Consider the following 25,000-nt stretch of genomic DNA (forward strand, 5'->3'; position numbering starts at 1 on the left):
TTGGGTTTGTTGGGGGTTTCCCCCTTTTTTTTTTTTTTCCAGGATTGAAAGCACGTCCTCATTGTACAGCTGTCTAAAGGGGATCAGAAATCTATCCGTCACAGGGAGAAGTGCAGAGACCCCTACTGTGGGTGCATGTGTCCCCTTGTGCCGTGCATGTGTCCCCTTGTTCTATGTGTGTAGCTCCACCGAGGGGGGTAAACTTGTGGTGATTACCCTTGGACAGATGAAGAGGGAACCAGAGCTGCCTTGGTCAGTAGGGGGTCACGAGCAAGATTTTCCATGAGTTCTGCTGAATGTTTAGTAGGACTCTCTGGATTCACAGGGAAGGGGGGGTGAAGAGGCATACAGGAACCTCCCCTTCCATGACATTGAGAAGGCATCTGTTTGCAATGCCTTCAGGTCGGGAGTTCTGGAGCAGTAGCTCTAGAGTTGCCCGTTTATGGAGGTGGCGAACATTTCTATCAGAGTTATACCCCACTTGTGGACCAGATCTAGGAACACCTCTCGACAGCATCCATTCATGGGGCCAGATATGGTTCTGCTTAAACTGCATGAGAGAGTTGTGCTGGGACAGGATGCAGGCTGCCCGTAGGGAGATTCCCTGAAAGAGAGAGATCCCATACCCGTAGAGCTAGTCTGCATAGGAGGTAGGACTTTGCCCCTCCTTGTTGTTCAGGTACCACATCAATGTGGTGTCTGTGAAGATTTTTAAGAGGCCCTGCTGGAGGTAAGACTGGAAGGCCTGCAGGGCGAGTATTGCTGTCATTTCCCTGAGACAGTTGTTCATTTGTCTGTCCACAAACCTTGCACTGTCCTTGAGCCCAGAGTTGCCCCCAGCCCAGGTCCGGCATCTGTGCGCATGACCTGGGAAGGGGTGGGCATTTGTAGGGGCAGGCCCGGATTCTGGGTAACTTGGGCAAGCCACCCTTTTAATTCTTGGTGAAGACAGGGGAACCCTGAACTCTAAAGGAGTGTGTTGGGTCCACACAGAGCAAAGGTACCATTGAAATTCTCATGTGTAGCCTCGCTAGGGACAACGTGGGTACAGTAGCTGCCATGTACCCCAGAAGCCTTAGGAATTCCCTCTCAGTCAGAGTTGATGAATGGAGGGCAGACTGAAAATGGTGGGAGGGGGACACCACTTTTTCCTCCTAGACGAAAGCCATCTTGATGTCAGTCCTGACTCTGCATCCCAGAAGACAATGTCCTGTGTGGGTTGGAGTTGGGACTAAGGGAAATTTATCAGGAACCCTACAGACTGCAGCAGGTGCAGGAGGTCCTTGGCGTGAGCCAAGAGGGTCTTGTCTGCTGCTTGAATGACTAGGTTGTCCAGGTATTGGAATATTTGTATTCCCCTTGTCCTGCAGTAGGGAATGACTAAGGCTAGGCACTTTTTGAATACCCTTGGGGCTGTGGACAGCCCAAAAGGCAATGCACAGAAAGTACAGTTGTGTACCTACCATAAATGTAGATGGAGTGTATTCACTGTTGCAGTCATTACCCTTGGGTTATCCTGCTGGCAGGCTACCCGCAGTCTGCCGGAATTCCAAAGTCTAGGTCCAGCGTCGTTTGCGGTTGCCTCTTCCCTGACATCAGTGCACCAGGGGTATAAAAGATGCAGCAGACGCCATCTTCAGTTTTTCTTGCCCCAGACGTCAGGTGCCCCAAATAGGTAGGCTGAAAAATATAGCAATAAGAAATGCATGCACAAAAAACATCTCCATCTACAAGCAAATACACCAAAAAGGTTCTATAGGATAGAGAAATGCAGATAAGTTCCAGTAAAGAGAAGGGGGATGGTGGGTGGGTAACCTTGACTGCAACAGTGAATACACATCTACATACCATCATACATACCATCTACATTTATGGTAGGTACCACAGCTGTACTATGTTCATAGTGTTTCACTGTTGCAGTCATTACTCTTGGGATGAATCCCAAAGCTGAGGATAGGTGACTCGGCTAAATAGGATTATTAGGAGAGGCTATGATGCCTGCAGAACTGCAGTGGCGAAGCCTGCTCTGGACTTAAGAGTACAGAGGCAAGTGGTAGTGCTTTGTAAAAGGTGTGCACTGAACTCCAAGTTGCAGCCTCTAAGATTTCTTTGGTTGGTACTCCTCTGAGGAAGGCTGCTAAAGTGGCTGCTGCTCTGGTGGAATGAGGCCCACTGCCCTTAGGCACTGATTTGCCATGTTGAGAATAGCAGAAATGGATGCAATGGCCTATCCATTTAGAAATAAAGATAGCCTTTCCTTGTGATCCTGCAGCATATGACACAAAGTTGCTTAGTCTTTCTTAAAGCTTTAGTTCTGTCCAAGTAGAAGCATAACTGTCTGTGTATGTCCAAATAATGCAGAATTTTCTCACCCTTGTTCTGTGGATTTAGGTAAAAGGTAGGCAAGTGAATGGTTTGACTGAGGGCCACACTGGACACCACCTTATGCATAAATGTAGGGTTTGTCCTCAGAAAAACCCTGTCTGGATGAAAAATGATGAAAGGTTCCACAGCCATGAGTGCTCGCCTTGCAGAGGTTATGGCTAGGAGCAGAGCTGTTTTCCAGGATAAGAATTTAATATCCGCTGTTGATGCTGGCTCGAAAGGAGGCAGTGTGAGGTTTTCCAAAACATAAGAGGTCCCAGGCCGGAATTGGTGCTCTCCTTGGAGGCCTAATGTTTCTGGCCCCTCTGAGGTACTGCCTTATTAAAAGACGAGAAAAGACAGGTGGTTCCGTATTGTAATGTGCAGAAATGGCAGAGGCATAAATCTTAATTGATGAGAAAGAAAGGCCTTTGATCAGCATCTCAGTTAGGTACTGTAAAATCTGGGGAATACGTGTCAATGCCTTGTTCCAAGCACAGATTCTCTTCCATTTTTCTGCTGGTACTGGGCCTCCTGGCCTCCAACATAACATCCATAACAGCTTTTGAAAGAGTTTTCTAAATGGCTACATTATCTGCCATGCTGCCAGATTTAAGGTCCTGAGTTGGCTGTGCAGGATCTGATTTTGTTGGGTCAGCAAGTGAGAAGTTTGAGGCAATATCCATGCTGGACCTTGAGACAAGCTCTTTATGATTGGGTACCAGTGCTGGCGTGGCCAGTCTGGTGCAATCAGAATCATTTTTGGCTTCTCATCTGACCTTTAGGAGTACTCTGGGAAGGAGAGGCAGTGGGGGAAAAGCATATACTGTTCGATTTTTCCAGCTGAATGATAGGGCGTCCTCTTTCCATGCTTGCTTGTGGTAAATCCTTGTGCAAAATCTCTGCAATTGACAGTTGCAAGGGGAGGAAAAAAGATCTATGTCTGGGCGTCCCCATTTCCTTATCCTGAAGACTTGTGGATCCAGTTTCCATTCGTAGGGATCCATGAGATTTCTGCTTAGTTCATCTGCCAGAGTATTTGTTTTTCCTGGCAGGAATTGTGCTTGCAGGTGAACTTAAAAAGCCAATGCTGTGCCCCATAAGGTCATTGCTTGTCTGCAGAGGGGGTAAGAATGAGTACTTCCCTGCTTATGTACCACATGACCGTAGTGTTGTCCGTCTTTCAGTAATTGTCCTGGATGAAGCGGGTCCTTGAAAGCTGTCAGGGCATTTTGAACAACTAGCATCTCTGATTGATGTGAAGATGCATCTGGTTTGCAGGCCATGTGCCCTGAATACATTTTCCTGCCATATGGACCCCCCCCCCAGGCATAACCTGATGCATCCGTTGTCAGTGTCTGTCTGTCGGTAAACAGAATGGCAGATCCTTGTTGTGGTGACAGGCTTCTGCCCATCGAAACTCCTGTTGTAGGCAGGGATTGAGTGCAATTACTGTCTCCAGGCTGTGGCAATGCTGAGTCCAAACACTTTTCAGATACCATTGTAGTTTCCTCATATGCAGTCTGGCATATGGAATTAGTAGAATGCAGGATGCCATGAAACCAAAGGCCTGCAGGATTTTTCTTGCAGATAAGTGGGTTTTTGTTGCCAATTCCGTGAAGTAAGTAGTCAGTTGTTTTTGCTTGCCTGGCGTGAGATAAGCCATCTGGGCAGTTGTACTTAAGCTTGCACCCAGGAATATTATCTCTTGAGAGGGCACTAGTTTTGATTTTTCATTTACTGTGTACCCTAGGCCAATTAGTAATCTTTTTACAAACGCCAGATGCTTTAGAAGAGTGTCTGGCCTCTGCTTGAATTAGGCAGTCGTCCAACTAGGGATATATTTGAATTCCTTTTTGTCAGCAAAATGCAATTACTGGTGCCAGGCATTTTGTGAAAACCCTGGGCGCAGTAGATAAGCCAAAGGGCAGTGCAGAGAATTGGTAATGCATTGAGCCAGCTATGAATCTGAGGTATCTTCTGCAAGACTGTCTGATTGGGACATGTAGGTATGCCTCTTTTAGGTCCAAAGTTACGAGCCAAGCCCTCTTGCCCAGCATGGGCAGTAGTTGCTGAAGAGTCAACATCTTGAATTTTGGAACTTCCAGAAACGTATTTAGTATAGACAGGTCCAGAATTGTCCAGGTTTTGTCCTTCCTGGGTACTAGGAAAAGTCTGGAGTAAAATCCTTGCCCCTGCTCCTGTTGTGGTACTTGCTGAATGATCCTCATGTACATGAGGGCTGTAATTTGCTTTTATGCCTCTGCCCATTGATTGCATGACAGGTCTGGCATGCCCTTTGACCTTAGTGTGAAAGTGGAACCTGTAGCCTTGGGACACTATGTTCAGAACCCATTTGTCCTGGGTAACCATTTGCCAATTTGATGAAAAAAAGTGCTGGTTTTCCCCCTAAGGGGGCTATCAAAAGAAAGCTGCTTAGAACTGGTCGAGGAAAGTCATTGGGACTGTTTCCTGTAAGGTTGACACTTGACTTCACTGCTTTTGGAGCACCCCATTGTTTAGGCCTGAATGAGCCTTGGGGCTGAGATCTGCCTCTGGGATGCCTGTATCAGCCTCTCTGTGGTCTGTCTGAGACTGGAAAGGACCATTTTTTTTAGAAGGCCAGTTCCTGCTAAACTTGGGTGGCTGTACCTGTAAGAAATCTTGGACCGTCTGCATGGATTTTGCTTTATCCTCCATTTTGAACACCTCTTCTGCTTTAGTACCAAACCATGTTTCATGCTGTAATGGTGCATCTAATAATTTTGCTTTAACATGGTCAGATTTTGTTCCTTTAACCAAGCATGCCTTGTAATAACAGAACCTGTAACAGCGGCCCTGCAAGAGGCCTCTAGTGAATCATAACCACATTGCAAAGTATGCTTTCCCACTTGTTCAGTTGCATGCAATAAATAAAGGAGTTGGGAGGGTGGCCTAAAGGTTAAGGTGTTTGCCTAAGAAACACAAAGTACAGGGTTTGAATCTCACAGTGGATAATTGGCTAGGCTTAAAATGGCTCGCAAGAGCAGTTAGCCTAGTACTGAACTATGAAACTATCCTGCAATTCCTTGTTCTCTGAACATTCAGAATTTGTCAACATTTTCTGTTTTAAGTAGTGACATTAAATATTGCTGATATTTAAGCATATGAAATTGACAGTTGGGTAGCAGAAGTGTAAACTTTTTTCCCCCCATCTGTCTAGAGCCCTAGACTCCCTATCAGAGGGGACAGGGTTTTTAGCAGTGGAAGCTTTAACCCCTCGGGACCCTGAGATATAGTTTCTGGGTCAGCAGCGGGGTTTTTATATAGGAATTTATGAGAATCCGGGACCCTGTAGTATCTGTCTGGCTTAGCAGGTGCAGGGGGTAAAGAGTCAGGGGACAGTCCAGACTCTGAAAATACATCTACAATGTCTAGAACAGGTGGAATAGCCAGGGGTCTATGCCGAGGAAGAAGCAGGAAGTCAGCCTTTTCTTGGGTTCAGAATAATCTTAGCTCTCCCAGTGGAAATGCTCCCTCATAGTATGCAGCGTTTCCCCAAAAGAATAGTCCCAAGGAGGAAAGGCTGAAGGAATGGATTCTTCAGCATAAGAATCCTCATAGGGAAGCATGGGGTAATCCTGTTCAGAAGAGGAGTCAGAGGAAATAGAAACCTGATCAGAAGAATCATACTGTCTCTTGCCTAGGCCTCTTATCAGGAGGGGGATGGGAGCCCCTGATCAAGGTAATTAGGTCTTCGGCCATTTCGAGCATCTGTTTTTCAGGCATGGAAGTCTGAATAGGAGAATGCTGTACTTGTTTCTTTGTCCTTAGAGCTGCTTTAGTCTTTGAAGCTGAAGATGGCTTAACATATAGTTGTGTAGGTCTGAAGACACCCTCAGAAGCAGATGCCTGCTCAGCAGCTCTGGACCCATCTGAGGGATTGATATCAGTGTCCAATACCTTGAGTTTCCAGAGGCCCAGTCGGCTCCACGTGAGAGTCTGTAGCGGCCTGTGGCTCTGAGGTAGCGGGTGCCAGGAGCTGCGAAAGCACCTCACTGAGAACCAGCGACTGGCCTAGAAGAGGCTTTGTCGGTTTTGGACATCTGATACATATCCTTGTCCTTGTGTTTTGTAAACTCCGGTTGTCAGCTGTTCTGCCGGCATTATATAATTAAATCTTAGGCCAAAGTAATGAAATGCAAAACTGAACAGACGCTTGATAGTGCGTTGGTTGAATCTAGCACAAAACCGACAGCTAGCAACGTTGTGATCAGGGCCTAGGCAAGGAATACAGTAAGAGTGAAAATCCTTATGAGGCATTTGCTTCCCACAAGAAATACAATTAACTTTTTCTGATATCGGACTGGAGAAAGCAAAAAGTTTCCCCAATGGGGTACTTACCTGAAGACTTCCGTTCTGAAATTCCGATTTGAAAATCTCAGGGGTTGGCCGACTGGCAGTTGCGAACTGCTTTTGCTTTGGGCACCGCACGGCAATTAAGACTGAAGAAAATGGCGTTGGCTGCACCTTTTATACCCCTGGCGCACTGACGTCAGGGAAGAGGAGACAGCAACCGACGCCAGACCTAGACTTTGGAATTCTGGCCGACTGCGGGTAGCCTGCCAGCAGGATAACCTAAGATTAATGACTGCAACAGTGAAACACGAACATCTGGAAGTGAGAAGAGCCTGCTATGAATCTGAGATTTCCTGGAGGTAGGCTTTATAGGGATGCCTTTATGTCCATGGTTGCCATGAAGGCCTGAGGGAGAATGAGTGGAAAGTGTGGGTAAGGTGAGCATCCAGAAGGAGGGAGCCTTTAAGAGATTGAGGTGGGAGAGATCTAGGTCGGGCCTCCATGGTCCTCTCTTGCTGGGCACCAGAAATATAGAGTAGAAACCTTTCCCTCGAGCAGGAGGGGGGACTGATACTATGGTGCCTTACAGTAGCAGGTTGTTTAAGACCTGTTGTAGTAGGAACTGTTAGGATGCGGGAGGGTTGGGCAGTCAGAGGAGAAGTGATCCAAGTCATGAAGTATCCGTCCTTCAGGATGGATAAGACCCCATCTGTCTTATCAGGGACCAGGCAGGGAGACAGTGAGACAGGTGGACAAGAGGATAGTGGCAGGAGGAGTGGTGAAGGAAGGCCTCTGTTCAAAGGCTTGAGAGTTCCTTCACTGGGCAGTTTCCTGGGAGGCCTTCTAGACCTAGGGGAGGCTGAAGGTCTTGATGCCTTTCTTATAAATTGGGTTTTAGCCAGGAAGTCTCGCTGGAACTTTGGGATTGGAGATATTTGAGGTCTTGAAACTCCTTCCCTTTCTGCTAGAGAGACTTGAAAAGATCAGCCAACTTAGCACCAGAGGGCCAAGTGGTCTAAGGAGGCATCTAGGAGCTTGGCTCTGAAGTCAGAGTGGCTGCATACGTAACCAGGAATATCTTCCAAGCACGGATGCTGATGCATCTGACCTGGCTGAGGCCTCAACTACATCGTAGGCGCACCCAAGGGAGTGGTTGTTCACTTGTGAGACAAGCCCGAGTAAGGAAGACATTATGCTTTGGCAGCACAGTCAGGAATGTCAAGCTCTTTGGATGCTTTGTCCAGAACAGCCAGGGAGTACTTAGCCATGTGAGACTGGTAATTTGTTGCCCTTAAGCTAGGGTAGCATTAGTACAAAATCTTTCCCCACCTATGGATTTGCTGTCCTTATCTGCAGGCAGGACAGTGGTAGTAGGGAGCAGTTTGTATGCCCTGCCCGTAGAAATGGAAATAGTGGCAGGGAGAGGGGGGACACTTGAAAAGGAATTTGTCCAAGTCGGGGACCCTGTATAAATCTGGCTGCCCTTGGAGGAGCAGTTGGTTAGGAATTGGATTAAATGGATGCTGCAGCAAATGCATCCTGGAAGGCAGGTTGGACAGGTGGGGTACGAGACCGATTTGGTTCTATCTGCATCAGATCATAAAATCTTTTTTATGCCTCCGACATGTCTGAGCATTCCCATTTGAAGTGTTCTCTCATCAGGTTAACAGTGCCCCCCCTCAAAGGTTAAGTCTTCCACTGGGGAATCAGGCTCAGCAGAGGCCTCTTCATGGTATCCATACCCCAGGGGGAAATGAAATCTGGGAAGAGTAGGTGAGGGAGTCCTCAGAGGAATCAACACAGCTCCTCTTCTGCAGGATGGCTCACAGTCCTTTCAGGTAATGAAGGGCTAGGGCTGAGGAAAGGAGCCAAAGGGGTGAGCTCAGAGGAAAGGCCTGAGGGCCAAGAAAGCATTGTAGAGACTCTGGCTGAAGGCCTGCCAGTCAGGTAAGGCCTCTGAATATGCCTGGTCTTTTGCTTTTTCTTCAAAAGCCTAGCAAGTAGGCCTGGAAGGAATCATAGGAGTGGCAGAGGGTGGGTCTGAAGCACCCATCGGAAGAAATGCCCCCCTCCCACATCTAACAGGCTCCGGTACATTTTCACCAGACGTGTCGTCCACTCTAAATTGTGCAGCCTCCTGAAAGGTACCTGCTGTATCTGTAGTGGCAGAAGCTGGGTCCTCAGCCAAGCTGACGGCGGCTATAGGCTGAGGAACGGCAGAGGGAGGTGCAGTGGAAGAAGTAGGCCGCATGGGCTTGGCCCTCTTACTTGGCAGTTCGGATGGGGCGTCAGAGGCAGCTTCCATACAGAGCACCATCTAAGGCACTGGTTCTCAAGGTGCAAGTATACAGCCTGTAAGCAGCAGCGAAGGGTCTTGGGGACTAACGATTTACAGATGGTGCAGTTTTTATAATCGTGCTCCCTACCCAGACAAGAGAGACACTGGTCATGGGTGGCCAAGTGGAATTTGACGACAATTGCATTTACTCTTAACAGACATGAACAGTCTATACAATACAAAGGAGTGAAGAAAAAGGTCCCAAAATGGGGTACTTATCTTTAATGCAAAAGATATCTGACGTCCGAGTAGCAGGAACATCTGGCATATGGCTGGTGGCTGAAAAGTTCTGAGGGCTGGTGTGTACAGACCACCTTTATGGCCCACATACCTGCCTACACATCAGATGTCCAACGCACCAAGAGGGACTGGAAAAGGGGGGTAAACCTCACTAGCAGAATACTGCAACATTGGAATAGGGCATCTTATTTCTTCCTTAGCCTTTCCTACATACAAGTCTCCGATCCACCAAAAAAAAAATATTCCAAGGACAGTTGGCTGCAGCACCTTGAAGCTCACACATGCCCCTCAACATAACCAGACTGCTGGGTGTTTCTTTTCTGCCCAAAGTACAATGAAAAATCAAATTTTCCCCAAACACGGTCTTCAAATTTTTAATACTTGGCCCATTTGCCCCAATGTTTGACTGCTTCTTTACTAAGACTAACACACTGTGCCCTTTCAATTAACAAGTCTTGCTGTGGGAATACAGTCAAGTTGTTTGTGTGCTTTCATAAATCCAGTTTCTCTGCTACAGTCAAAAAGTCTCAAGTTCTCTCTGCAATCTTTGTCTACCTATTTTTTCAATCGTTCTGTTTTTTTTCAACCATTCTGAGAGGTCTCATACTCAGTCTTTTCTTCATTTCTGATATTTTATCAGTTTACCAGATTAGATAAAGCTTCTTTTAATTTTTCCATCCTTTTGTTATTGCAGTTCACATACTCCAATGTTTACTGGAATCCGGTCCAAGTTTAACCGATTTATTTTTTCCTCTAAATTAAATTGGTAGCCATCTCCTGTACCAAAGCTGGAGACAGGATTGTCTTTTTTTTTTTTTGATGAAAAGCTGCAGGATTCTTTCCAGTATGTTTTCTCTTCAACTTTTCTAACAGATTTTCGTTGAGGTTCTCTAAAGCTATTTGCTGGCATCCAGGCAGTGTACTTACTAGCCAGTAAGTGAATTTTACCCAATCTGGCAGAATCTCACCACCACTACAAGTTTCTTTTTTCACACTAGGACAGCTGAAATTAAGCTGCTGATCTATGTGCAGCCATCTTGGAAGTCCTCTCCTCTATCTTTTCTTGCCCCCACCAATCTTTCTCTTAATTTGAGACCTGTTAGCCCAGTAAGAGGCAGAAGCTCTTTAACCACCAGTTTGTGTCTACAACTAAAAGCGAGCGCTTAAGTGGAAAGCCTTACAATATGCACATTCAGATAAATGGTCCACTCCCAGGCAAATCACACACATGTGCAACAGAGGGTGAATCTTTTAGGCACACTTCTGGCATTTTTTTTAAACTTTTTCCTGATTTTTTTCCATGGCATGGCTACATACAAACTACAGAATAAATATGCAAGTAAATGGTCAACAGATTACTCTTCTGTTATTGCACTTAGTGTTATAACCAAAATTCAAATAATATTGCCTAAGCAGTACAATTACTATACACACACACCACTTATTTCTCTTCCATTATTAAAAAAAGGCTGGACAAGGACCAGGTGAAGCTGAAAAAGAAGAGGTGGAGCCATTAACAACTCAATCTATCCTAAAAGTAGACATAATAGTATCAAGAACTATTACAGTATTAGATGCACCACTGACCAACACGAAATATCAAGGGGAGTGCTTTGCTTGCAGCTAGAAGAAAGATTAACCAGATCAGGGTGAATATAACTAATGTGATAAAATTGGTATATAAAACAAAGACTTGCATTTAAAATGCACTGTAAAAATGCATTTGCACAGAAGGGCCTCAAGAGTCCCTCAAATACCTTTGATTTGTATGACTAGAGTTTCCAGACACTGCAATAAATTTATGTACAAAACAATCTTCATAGAAGGAAAGCAATATTATTTTATGCACTAAAACATTACACACTTCTCAGGTTTCTAATGCCATACTAGAGATCTTCAGCTGGCTAGTACACGTTTATAAATGCCCAAATGTCTATGTTCATTCTTCCTGTTAAACTGAAATTAACAGCAGGTGGCACACACAAACTGTACAGCTGTATATTCGTTTAATGACGTATAATGAAACCAGCCAACCAAGCAATACTGTGAGGTTTACTGCATTCTCTTTATAACACAGATATAACTCATGCACATTGCACTGTCAGCTGACTCGGCTTACAAACATGTCCACAAAAAAATCTTTACGATCACTTATAGTTTCAAAACTCTGTCCTTGATGAAAACTTTTTCCTGTATCGAAGCCTTCCTTACTGGTATTCTTGCCTCACTCCAGAGGAAAACAGCTCTTTCAGCAACTCGAAATGTTCTTTCACGAATTACTTCATTGACAGGACAGTAAACTTTTCCCTTTTCTGATGTTAGCCATGCTCATCCACAGAAAACCAGTTCTCAGCATGTGAAATGCCGTTTCACTGATAGGATGGTTAACTTATTCTACTGTTAGCCATTTCCCTTTAGCTTGAATATCTACCTGTGTACAGTCAACTGTTTAGGACTTTTCAACAAGCCTCTATTGTTAATGCCATTTGTTACAAAAACATTCAGAAGTATATTTTTTGTTTTACACAAGTACATTCTGTTAAGCCAATATATCACATTCTATTCTGAAATTATAGAGCACTATAAAGACTGCCACACCTGTTACTGTGAAGGAAAGAAAAATTTGTTTTACAATATGTCATGCAAACACATTGTTATGTCTTCCTGCATTTGTATGCTCTGTTTTTTTGCTATTCCTAAAAATATCACACTGTCAATATGAGAAACAGCAGTTTCATCAACACATGCTTTTACTGGGGGAAACGGAGTTTTACCAAATCACATACATGCCATTTCTATGAGGGAAAACCAATTTTACTTTACATAATTCTATCACATCCCAACTGTAACATGAAGGTTTTAATCTGTTGACAGAGACCGAGAGAGAGAGAGAGAGAGACCGAGAGAGAGAGAGAGAGAGAGAGAGAGAGAGAGACCGAGAGAGAGAGAGAGAGAGACCGAGAGAGAGAGAGAGAGAGAGAGAGAGAGAGGACCAGAGAGAGAGAGAGAGAGAGAGAGAGACCGAGAGAGAGAGAGAGAGAGAGAGAGAGAGAGAGAGAGAGAGAGAGAGAGAGAGAGAGAGAGACCGAGAGAGAGAGACCGAGAGAGAGAGAGAGAGACCGAGAGAGACCGAGAGAGAGAGAGAGACCGAGAGAGAGAGAGAGACCGAGAGAGAGAGAGACCGAGAGAGAGAGAGAGAGAGAGAGAGAGAGACAGAGAGACAGAGAGAGAGAGAGAGAGAGAGAGAGAGAGAGAGAGAGAGAGAGAGAGAGAGAGAGAGAGAGAGAGAGAGAGAGAGAGAGAGAGAGAGAGAGAGAGAGAGAGAGAGACCGAGAGAGAGAGAGAGAGAGAGAGAGAGACCGAGAGAGAGAGAGAGAGAGAGAGAGACCGAGAGAGAGAGAGACCGAGAGAGAGAGAGACCGAGAGAGAGAGAGAGAGAGAGAGAGAGAGAGAGAGACCGAGAGAGAGAGAGAGAGAGAGAGAGAGACCGAGAGAGAGAGAGAGAGAGAGAGAGAGAGAGAGAGAGAGAGAGAGAGAGAGAGAGAGAGAGAGACCGAGAGAGAGAGAGAGAGAGAGGGAGAGAGAGAGAGAGAGAGAGAGAGGAGAGAGAGAGAGAGAGAGAGAGAGAGAGAGAGAGAGAGAGACAGAGAGAGAGAGAGAGAGAGACAGAGAGAGAGAGAGAGAGAGAGAGAGGAGAGAGAGAGAGAGAGAGAGAGAGAGACCGAGACCGAGAGAGAGAGAGACAGAGAGACAGAGAGACAGAGAGAGAGAGAGAGAGAGACCGAGAGAGAGAGAGACAGAGAGAGAGAGAGACCGAGAGAGAGAGAGAGACCGAGAGAGAGAGAGAGAGAGAGAGAGAGAGAGAGACCGACCGAGAGAGAGAGAGAGAGAGAGACCGACCGAGAGAGAGAGAGAGAGAGACCGACCGAGAGAGAGAGAGAGAGAGACCGACCGAGAGAGAGAGAGAGTGACCGACCGAGAGAGAGAGAGACCGAACGAGAGACCGAACGAGAGACCGAACGAGAGACCCAACGAGAGACCCAACGAGAGACCCAACCATCTGGAACTTGGAACAGTTTACAAATGGATTCAGATAAGAGATCCAAAATAGGTCTCGGGTCTCCTGTTTTCTTTGGTACTAAAAAGAACCATGAGTAAATTCTGGATCCTCTCTGGTCTGGGGGGGGGGGGCCTCGAATGACTGTCTTCCAGCATCTTTTGAATATTTAGAGCTGCTAACCCCCGATGACTGGGTGGAATATTTGGGAGATATTTCCTTTTTGGAAGGTGGAAAAAGGGAATTAAGTATCCTCTGAATATGATCTTTTGCACCTGAGTCTTTTGTGATGGCTATCCAGGCTTTTAGGTGCAAGGACAAGCACCCTCTGACTGCCTCCTGAGGCCAGTCGAGTAACTTTTCAGGAGCAATGAAAGGATCTGTCCAAAAAGGAATGTCAAGCCCCTTGATTCTGCATACACCCTCTGCTGCATGAACAGTCTGTTGTAGTTATTCCCAATTCTGCCAATGGAGGAAAGTCTGCGTGTGACTCTTGGAAAGGTCCTTCAGATTTCCTGAACTTTTAACCACCACACTGACTCATACAAAAGGGTCTCTGCGAGTAAGAAAAGTGGACTGCTAACTGCAGGAGGGTCTAACTGGTGGTGTCCCAAACAGAAAGGTAATCAAAAGGAGCATTGATGACGCAGTGTAGTGCTACACAAATTGCACAGCTGCATCCAGGCATATCCCCTAATGGCTATACCTCAACCAGCCACCCACAAGAAAACTTCAACTGCATACGAGTAACTTCATGGAGACATTACTAATGGACTGCAGGCTGGCCGGTAGAGGAAAAGGACTTCTGAGGACATGGACCCAGGGGTAGAGTTTTGAGAGTTCCTTGACTAAGCCCCACTGTAACTTAGTGAAATGTACCAGACAATTCATGGACTCTAGGGCAAAGGTCGCAGATGCATACACTTACTTCCCAAACCTGTCCAACGCCCTAGACTCTTTACTAGGGGAATGGACAGTGGAGCACTGTTCTGCCAGCTCCTTTTTAGTGGCTGCCACAACCACCATAGCATCTACAGATAAACAAAAACAAATTAAATAAAAGGAATTCCCTTGGCCCAGTGTAGTCTGTCAGAGGCACTCGAAACCTTGTCCGGGCATTAGGGAATTGGTTCCACAAAGTCCATTTCCTTCCATGCCCTGCAAGAGAGACAGTCTATAAGCTCATCCGCAGGTGAGGTAACCCAAGACATAAATGGTCCAAACCCAAAGGCTTCCAAGAACAGATTCCTCCTGGGAAGGGTTTTGGGAAGACCAACCACCTTTCTGGCAAAGTACTCTCTTAAGAAGTCTCCAAACAAAACATCCTCGGGTGGTGTCCTGGGGACTCTTCCCCTTAATCAAAACATGCTTCTTCCAGGAGGGATTCTTGCAGGAAATCCCAAGTGCCTCCTCTTGCATGACCTCTTCTGAGGAACCTCTTCAGTGGGTTGTTATGAAGTGCCGGAAGAAGCGGGGAGCTCCTTGGCAGTCCTTGAGGTGTACGAGTAGACCTCAGACACAGGATCCAATAAACTGCGAATGGATCCGAAAGCACAAGAGTCTAAACTCCTCTGGGGTGAGAAAACCCTCTCCACCACCTCTAAGGCAGAAGGACCAGGACAATCCAACTGGAGCCCAAACTCTTGCAGATGATAATCCAAGGCCCTTCCTTGACTCTCTGCTTCAAGGGAGGAGTCAGAGCAAAGCTGTCCAATGCCAAAGCCCAGAGAGGAAGACATGGCTCAGAAAATGTTAGAGTCAAAGTCAGCCCCCTGGACCCGATGCTTTGTCACAGAAAAGCATCGTGCTCCAAGGAGGTAGGAGCAGATGTGATTAAGGAGTCGCCGGAGTGAAAGAATGAATCTTCAAATACAATAATTCGAACTCTCAGGGGAGTCTTGGATCCAAGCAGGTGGTTGGATCAGAAAAGGAGCAGCAACAGGCTAGAAAGAAGGTTTTGGATCACAGACCAAATGGGAGACTGAGCTGACAAAACCCACATCTGGATCTGTGTTCTGAAAAATTCTGTCATCATCCTATCCAACTCCAACTTGGAAATACTTTGGGAGGACCTAATGGAGGAAGACGTGGATGGTGGCCTGGAAGACATTTTAGGAATCTCCTGAAGAAAAGGAGACCAACTTCAGGGATACCTACTTCGGGGAAAATATTGGAGTATGGAGCAGAGAAGGCTTTGTAACAGTAAATTTCTGATCCAAAGGGCTTTGGATCAAAACTCTACCCTTCTTAGGAGGTTTGGAAAAAGGTACTGAATGAGGAGAGCACACAGGGGAGTGTTTTCTGTGCTTGCTGGGCTCTAATTTTTGAGAGGGAGGTTGAGCCTTGATGAAGGGCCAGTGGGAGCAGCAGAAGATGGAAGGAGGCCTTTTAAAATAAGTTTCTCTTGCCGCTAATAGTCCTGACATTAAATGCAACACAAATGGAGCAGTTGTCATCCAAGTGTACCAGGCCCAGATAATAAATGCACGCCCTTGTCTGCATCAGATTTGGGGATCTTATGCCTACAGGAAGTGCACTTTTTGAACAGAGTAGGCTTATGAGCCATACTGCTAAGTCACAAAAGACAGTGCCCACAAATAAGGAAAAAGTTTTTTTTTAGCAACAGACAAAATGCCAACTATGTTAAGAAAAGAAACTACCTTAAAACGAGGTAACAGAGGAAGAAAGGTTACCAACTATGGTGGCTATGACTACCAACAAAATACTTAATTTCTGGTATTACACAACTTTAGAAAGTGGATAAGGGCGATATTAACTACAAGGAAGTAACAGTCAAGGAGAAGAGTTTAATTCACTTACTAAACACACTACGAGCTTGAAAAGTCACAATCCCAATCGATCTTCAAAAGTGACAACAAATCTGAAGAAACTGTGGTCAGGAGCATTACGGGTAAGGGAGGAGCTTAAGAGTCAGATCCTAGGATCTAAAGTGGCCAAGTCTGATCCAAACCCATTCATTGTGGAACTAAAGAAAATGCCGTGAGATCCCATTTTACACAAACAGGGCTGTCACAATGCTTCAGTCTATCCCGACAAAGTACAGTTTTGTACCTACCATAAATGTAGATGTTCGAAGATCCACATTGCTGCAGTCCTGACACTTGGGTAGTCCGCTGTCCCAGTCGGCCCGAATACCAAAGTACTAGGCTGACGTCGGTCAAGGCGCATTAGTCTGACGTCAGGACGTCAGGGTACAAATGCGCATGACCGACGTCATTTCCTCAGTCTTTTCTTGCCCCAGATGTCAGAAGACCCTAAAAGATAAGGCCAAACCAAAACAAACAACACACCAAACACCCTGTACCAAATATATGTACAATATATACAATGTCAGAAAGGTACAATCCCACCCACACAACCACCCCTAAACACAGAGGGAAAGGAGGGAGGGTAAATTGGACTGCAGCAATGTGGATCTTCGAACATCTACATTTATGGTAGGTACAAAACTGTACTATGTTCTTCATCTCACATTGCTGCAGTCCTGACACTTGGGTAGAATCCCAAAGCAGAGGTAAGGGAGGATGGCAAATCACAAAGAAGCAGGAGCTGACAACATGCCCTGTAAAATAGCAGTGGCAAAACCAGCCCTAGATTTAGAGTAGAGAAGAAGGTGGTAATGCTTAGAAAAAGTATGCACTGAACTCCAAGTAGCAGCCTCCAAAATATCCTTAGTTGCCACCCCCCTTAGAAATGCTGTTGAAGTGGCAGTAGCCCTAGTGGAATGAGGCCTAATCCCAGCTGGAATCTCCTTGCCATGATGGGAGTAACAGAAAGTAATTCAAACCCAATCCACTTAGAAATAGTTTGTTTTGACACAGGCTTACCCTGAGAACTCAAAGCAAATGAAACAAACAACTGCTGAGACTGCCTAAAACCCTTAGTCCTGCTTAAATAATAACGTAATTGCCTGTGTATATCTAAAGTGTGCAAAATCTTTTCCCCCTTATTTTGGGGATTTGCATAAAAGGTAGGCAAATGAATAGTTTGGTTTAAAGCCACACTAGAAACCACTTTAGGCATAAAGGAAGGATTAGTACGTAAAGATACCCTATCCTTATGAAAAATCAGGAAAGGCTCAACCGCCATAAGGGCCTGCAATTCAGACACCCTTCTTGCAGAGGTAATGGCTAACAAAAAGCAGTCTTCCATGACAAATATTTCAATTCAGCAGTAGCTGCAGGCTCAAAAGGTTGTAGAGTGAGTTTCTCCAACACAAAATTGAGGTCCCAAGCAGGAGTAGGAGCTCTACGTGGGGGTCTTGTATTCTTTGCCCCTCTAAGAAATTGCTTGAACAAAGGATGAGAAAACAATGGTGGGTCACAATCATAGTGAGCTGAAATTGCTGCAGCATGAATCTTAATGGAAGAGAAAGACAAACCTTTGTCCAATAACTCAGTAAGATATTGAAGAGCCACACTCAAATTTGGCTCAGAAACCTCCAAATCCTTTGCTGCACTCCAAAATGAAAATCTCTTCCATTTTCCTGCGTACACTTTCCTTGTACTAGGTCTTCTGGCTTCCATAATCACATTCAAAACTTGTTGAGGAAGCTGAGACCTGCTATGGTTCAAAACAGAATATGCCAGGCTGTTAGATGAAGAGAGTGAAGCTTGACATTGAGTAGATGCCCGTCCTGAGACAATAGGTGTGGAATCAAAGGTAAGGGCCATGGAGGCTTCCTTACCAGACTCCTCAGCAATGGGTACCAGTGCTGCCGAGGCCAATCTGGAGCTATTAAAATCATCCTTGGCTTGTCTTGTCTGACCTTTAGAAGTACCTTTGGGAGGAGAGGCAGAGGTGGAAAGGCATACACATGAAGATTTTTCCAACTGAAAGAAAGAGCATCCACTTTCCAGGCTGTGGGATGAAACCTTGTCGTGCAAAACTTTGGCAGCTGGTGGTTTAGTGGAGAAGCGAACAGATCTATGTCTGGAGTTCCCCATGACACTGTCAATGTCTGAAATACATGAAGATCCAGTTTCCACTCGTGGGGATCCATGATTTGCCTGCTTAACACATCCGCTAAGGAGTTCTGTGCTCCTGGCAGAAACTTTGCTTGAAGATTCAGTTGCAAGCTTAACGCAGTCTCCCACAAAATCATTGCTTGCCTGCATAGAGGATAAGAATGTGTTCCCCCTTGTTTGTTGATGTACCACATGACAGTTGTGTTGTCTGTTAGAATCAACACCTGCCCTGGAAGAAGTAAATCCTTGAAAGCCAGTAATGCAAACTGGACTGCTAACATCTCCTTCATGTTGATATGTAGATGCTGCAGTCTGGCAGGCCACTTGTCTTGTATCCACTTTCCATTCAGATGAGCTCCCCAAGCTGTGTCTGAGGCATCTGTCGTTAGAATCTGACTCGCCTCTGGCGGGGCACAGAGAGTCCCTTGTTTAGGTGACATTCCTGAGCCCACCACAAAAATTCCTTCTGAATGCAAGGAATTATTTGAATGACAGTGTCCAAATCCTGGCAGTGCTGTGTCCATACATTTTTGAGATACCATTGCAGCTTCCTCATATGCAGTTTGGCATTGGGAAGCACCAGAATACAAGATGCCATGAACCCTAAGGCTTGAAGGACTGTCCTTGCAGTCAGCCGGACTGATGAGATAGTTGATGGAAGTAAAGAGAAAGATTCTTTTGTTTGTCCGGGGTTAAAAAGGCCATCTGGGTTGCTGTATTCAGTCTCACACCCAGAAAGCACATGTCTTGAGAGGGTACTAGACTGGACTTTATTTCGTTCACAGAATACCCTAGGCATCTTAGCACTGCTATCACATATTCCAAATGCCGAAGAAGAACGTCCCTTCCTTGAGCCAGAATCAGGCAGTCGTCCAAATAAGGATAGATTTGTATTCCTTTTAGCCTGAAGAAAGCCATCACTGGAGCCAGAACCTTTGTGAATACTCTGGGCGCAGTAGATAAGCCAAAGGGCAATGCAGAGAACTGATAATGAGAATTCCCAGCTCGAAAACGCAGATACTTTCTGCAAATTAGTCTGATAGGAACATGAAGGTAAGCTTCCTTGAGATCCAAAGTTACCATCCAGTGATCTTTGCCCAGCAGAGGTAAAAGCTGTTGTAACGTCAACATTTTGAACTTGGGAATGTCCAGATAAGTGTTGAGGATAGATAGATCCAAAATTGGCCTCCACGTGTTCCCCTTTTTTGGTACTAGGAACAGGCGAGAATAAAATCCTAGGCCCCTTTCTGGCACAGGAACCGGCTGAATGGCCCCTATGTGGAGTAACAGAGAAATTTGCTTGTGAGCCTCTTTCCTTTGTTGAGGAGGAATGTCTGGCATGCCTTTGAAAGGAGGCAAGGTATGGAAATAAAACCTGTAACCGTGGTGAATGATATCCAATACCCATCTGTCTTGGGTAATTAAACTCCAGTTTTCTTTGAAAAGTGCTAACCTTCCTCCCAAAGGTGCTGCCAGACGAGAAGATTCCGGCAGCTGAAAAGGCAGGTCATTGGGTCTGTTTACGAAAGGACTGACCCCTGCCCTCACCAGAAGGCTGAGCAGGTGAACTCCCTGTTCTAGGCCTAAAAGAACCTTGAGCTCTGCCCCTACCACGTCTAGACCTACACCTAGACTGGGAATCATAAGCAGGATATGTCCACCCCTTGGTAGGCCAATTTCTACTAAACTTGGAGGCTGAACCTGCAAAAAATCTTTAACAGTCTGCATAGACTTAGCCTTGTCTTCCATTTTCTTTAGAACTGCTTCCACAGGCGAACCAAACAACACATCAGATTGTAAAGGAGCATCTAAAATCCTTGTCTTCACATGCTCAGCTAAATTTTGATCCCTCAGCCAGGCGTGCCTGCGAAGAACCGAACCAGTGGCAGCCACCCTCGAAGAGGCCTGCACAGCATCAAAACCACATTGCAAAGAATGCTTACCCACCTGTTCAGAAACATGAACTAAATCCTGCAACTCTTTACACTCAATACCTTCTGCCAAAGCATCTACCTTAGACTTTAATTGTGAAAGGAGATAATTTTGGTATTTCAACATATGAAACTGGCAATTCAAAGCTCTCATGGCCAAAGTGGAAGAAGTATACACTTTCTTGCCCCATCTATCCAAAGCCCTTGCCTCTATCTGGAGGAACAGGATTTTTAACAACAGAAGCCTTAACACCTTTAGGCCCCTGTGAAACAGTTTCTGGGTCTGCCCTAGGACTCTTAAAAAGATACTTATGAGCTTCAGGCACCCTATAATATCTATCCGGATTAACTGGAGCAGGAGGCAAAGAATCAGGGTTCAGAGAAGCCTCTGCAAAAACATCCTCCACCACATCTAGAACAGGAGGTATAGCTAAAGGCCTATGCTGGGGTAGAAACAAAAATTCCCTCAGCCTTTTCCTGGAATCAGAGAAATCCTGACCTTCCCATTTAAAATGTTCCCTCATGGAATGAAGAGTCTCTGAAAATGAAAAATCCTCAGGGGGAGAAGCAGAAGGAGTAGAATCATCTACATCAGAATCAGAGTAAGGGGAATACTCCTGCAAGTCTTCAGCCGAAGACTCAGAAGCATCCGAACACTGCTCAAAACTCTCAAGCTCAGGTTCCACCCTAGGCCTCTTATCAGGAGGGGGCATAGAACCTCTAATCATTGTAATCAAATCTTCTGCCATCTTAAGCATATGCTTCTTAGGTACAGACCCTGAAGAACTAGGGGTAACGCCTGAAACAAAACCTGGCCTGCCCCTGGGAGAAGCCTTGGAAACAGCAGGGGAGGGCCTAACCACCTTAGGAAGGGAGGGAAGAACAGCTACCTGAGAAGCCCCTTCCGCCTGGCCTACCTCCTGAGAGGTCACATGTTGCAGCAATAAAGTCTCTCCCTAGGATTCCAAAGAAATTTCTGGCTGAACCTATGGCTCCACCGAGCCCTCTAAAGAACCGACGTCCTAGGCTTTGCTGTTTTGTCCTTGCGCTTTTTTGATGAAGCGGGCGTCGGAACATCCGACGGCATTTTATAATTACACCGCTTCCCAAAAACTAACCTGGCACAATCTAATCTTCTCTTTATAGTGCGTTTGTTAAATCTAGCACAAGAGCGACAGCCAACCACGTCGTGCTCAGGCCCTAAGCAAGGTATACACAAGGTATGGTAATCCCTATGAGGTATCTGTTTCCCACAAGAAATACAGTTATTCACTTTTTCTGACATCTGGTAAAATACTGAGGCAAGAAAAAACCAAAATATTCCCCAACGGGGTACTTAGCCAACTTGGATTCGGTCTGAAACTCCGACTTCGGAAAATCTCAGAACGCCAACCTGCACTTGCAAAACTGCTTCTGCATCGGACCATGCGGCAAAAAAGACTGAGGAAATGACGTCGGTCATGCGCATTTGTACCCTGACGTCCTGACGTCAGACTAATGCGCCTTGACCGACGTCAGCCTAATACTTTGGTATTCGGGCCGACTGGGACAGCGGACTACCCAAGTGTCAGGACTGCAGCAATGTGAGATGAAGAACATCCAATAGAGCGCAAAGCATAGAAATCAGTCCCTACTTAAACTGCAACAGCTGCAGATACATTAATCCTGCAGACTCCAGAACTCTTAATCACCTCTTTCTTAGCAAGCACTGCTCCAAAATCAATGAACAGTTGACATTACCTTGTATAGTCACTTTGGGTTTTGTTTTCACAACCATTCATTCATGTTTATTCACAATCATACAATTTACTTTTTGTACATAGACAATTCTTGCTTGTACAAACAAGGAAACATAAGGTGGCCACAGTAGTCTGGACATTTTCTTACACAGAAACAAACACTACTTATTCTACCTTTTTTTACCTGCCTTAACCGATCTCCTGGGATCTTCATACATACAAAAGTCCTTTCCATCACTCAGACTTTAACAAAACACACTACTTCTGCTCCCCAATCCAGTACTATAGGATGAAGCTTCCACATTTTATTATTGTATTACTCAACCTGCCATTCGTCTAACCTGTTTTCTACCATTTTTTCACAGTTTAAAATTTCTGGCTCCCACAGTCCTTCCTGCCCACCGTACATTTTTCCTTCCCTCAGGAATCCTACAGAATCTTAACTGCTGCAGTTTCCTGAATCCCTCCTGATGCCCTTCCTAGTAGTCTGTCACATTTGCATCTCCCATATCAGTTTAACACCATTAATCATGGCACACCACACTTGTGTATCAGATCAACAAACACCTCACCCAGATGACTGAACTTCATGAGGAACACTACACATTCCCTCACTGATAGGAATCCACTAATAGACCTACCAGTCCAAATCCCTTGCTCATCGTTGCACTTTTCTGGCTAGAAATTTTAGTCCACTAGGATAACCCTCCCTACCACCACAGCATTTGGTACAAATTGTACCATGAAAAAAAAGATGACTGTACACAACATTTCATATCCTTCTCTGAACTTATGAAATTCCACCTGAAAAGATAACTGCTGTCAATAGAAATTGCATTCATAAATTTCAATCTCCCTACTTGTCAAATACCTGCTACACTTCCTGTTTGCACTACATCTAAAGTGGTCTTTTCCAATCTCAGGTCTTTAACATGTTCCTGCATTGCCCACCAACACCAACCATTCCTTTTAATTCATCTCCGTCATATACTACTACGGGTCTCTCCATTCCCTCCCTTCTACATAACATTTGCTATCTTTTTTCCTAATTTATCTATACTACCTCAGACTTTAAGCTCGTTTTTTCTCGAACTCTACTCCCACCTCTTATTATTCAGCAAACCTCCCAATCTTTTGCTCCATCTTCCCTTCTGCCTTGTTTTCCTTTCCTGTCTCCATGCACATATGCCCAAGCCCTTTTTTCCTGCCTAACCACAAGCTCAATTATCCCTGCTCAGATAAAACGACTAACTCCACATTCCTCTAAGCAGCCTTTCCACCCAACTCTCAGCCAGATATACCAAAAAACACAACATACCTATAGCACGACCTATTTTTAGTACCTCTTTCAACAAAGTTTTTCTTCTGCTTTAGCATTTTTTTGTTAACCCAAGGGAATGCAATCACTACTGAATGATGACAGACTACTCATTCCCTTATCTATCTGTTTAGCAAATGCTTCTGGGTGCATTCCTTCCAGAACCACATACAGTACCTCAACACGTGGTTCAATCAGAGTTGAAAAAGTTCTCTATTTCTGAAGTTTAAATCAGCCTGAGGCCACACACACCAACTCACCCACTCTGCTCTACACTGAAAATAATCTCTCCAACCTCCAGAGCCCCTCTTCTCAGACACCCAGCCTTTCTGCTCTAAAAATCAACAACAGCCAATTCCTAGGTAGCAAAAGTGACTTTTGCCAGACCCACACAAATATTGCTGTAGCTTTAAGTATTAACAACTCATTACAAACTCTCACCCCCCCCCCCCTTAATTTTTCTCTAAACACATACTGGACCCTTTTCAACTACATCAAAACATGCTTCTTTAAAATTGCACACCATCACCAATATGGATCCATCTGACCTTCCAAATGTACTACACAATTAGCAACGCATTATTTTTCAGAGGGAGTATGTAAACTCCCCAATATGCAGGATCTTGCCCCAGGTTTCTGATGTCTAAATATACCAACTCTAATACTTGAAATTGGAGAAAAGATGCTGAAGCATCTCCATTTATCCATCTCCATTTATCTGAGATGATGCACATTATGAACATGGGGTGATAGCACAGAGACCTGAAATCTAACTAAATATTTCTGACCCTGAAACATAGTGGGTACATATGGTCTTTAAACTCAGCTGCCAGTCTAGTTTACAGGCCTACAGATTCTTATCTTTAACATGTCACTGTAAATCACACAACGTGATCACTACTGGTTAAATGCTATCTTGACACCCCTAAATCCCATCTGCCTAACAAGACAAACTGAGAACTATATCCATTTAGAACAGCCTTGCACCAAATAGCCAAACCTTACAACGTCCATCACCATAATCAATCCATCCCCTAACAAACATTTCACTTCTAGCTCACCCGTTTTCACTTCAATTACATTTCTCCTAGTCTCGCACTCGGCTCATCTGGTGTCTGGGGACAAATAAAACTCATCAATATACCACCATTTCCCTTTGGTAACCCCTTCTATAATCTACATCCACGAGTTTTGACCCAAAAACAAACAAGCAGGCAAGCAAGCAAGCAAGCAAGCAAATGCCCCCCCCCATAGAAAAGCAAATAAAAGTAGAAATTAAACAGATAACTAGGCAGCAGTATCCCAAATGGCCAGCAACTACAGAAGAAACTTTACTGTATTAAACAGAAGTTGGGGCATGAGCATGTGCACTGGAGTAACTACCGCTACAATAATAGACTGTTTAAACTAAAATCTTTCCTCTGTTTCTGTAATGTCCATATCACAGAAATGAAAAGTTGTTAGCTCTCATGTGGGATTCAACCCAAGAACTTCAGCATACCATACTAGCATCACGGTAAAAGGACCAACAAGAGCCTCAAGACAGACAAGTGTTGTCTTCTCCGAGTAAATGGTTTAACAAAGTTTAAACTGGGAGTCACATTAACCAGCAATTAGTTTGCTTTCCAAAACTCTGCTGTTTTGCCTAAACACTTCTAAACAATAGCGGAGCACACTGCATTCAAAT

At 44.9% G+C, this 25,000-nt stretch overlaps 1 protein-coding gene across 2 annotated transcripts in view; it reads right to left on the reverse strand.

Annotated features, from left to right (window-relative positions):
* SF1 (splicing factor 1) overlaps positions 1-25,000 on the reverse strand; it is a 1,552,458-nt gene that overhangs the window by 1,445,876 nt on the left and 81,582 nt on the right. The window lies entirely within an intron of this gene.

Source organism: Protopterus annectens, chromosome 6.part1, assembly GCF_019279795.1.
Source record: "Protopterus annectens isolate FY-2018-M chromosome 6.part1, PAN1.0, whole genome shotgun sequence".
Lineage (NCBI taxonomy): Eukaryota > Metazoa > Chordata > Ceratodontiformes > Protopteridae > Protopterus > Protopterus annectens.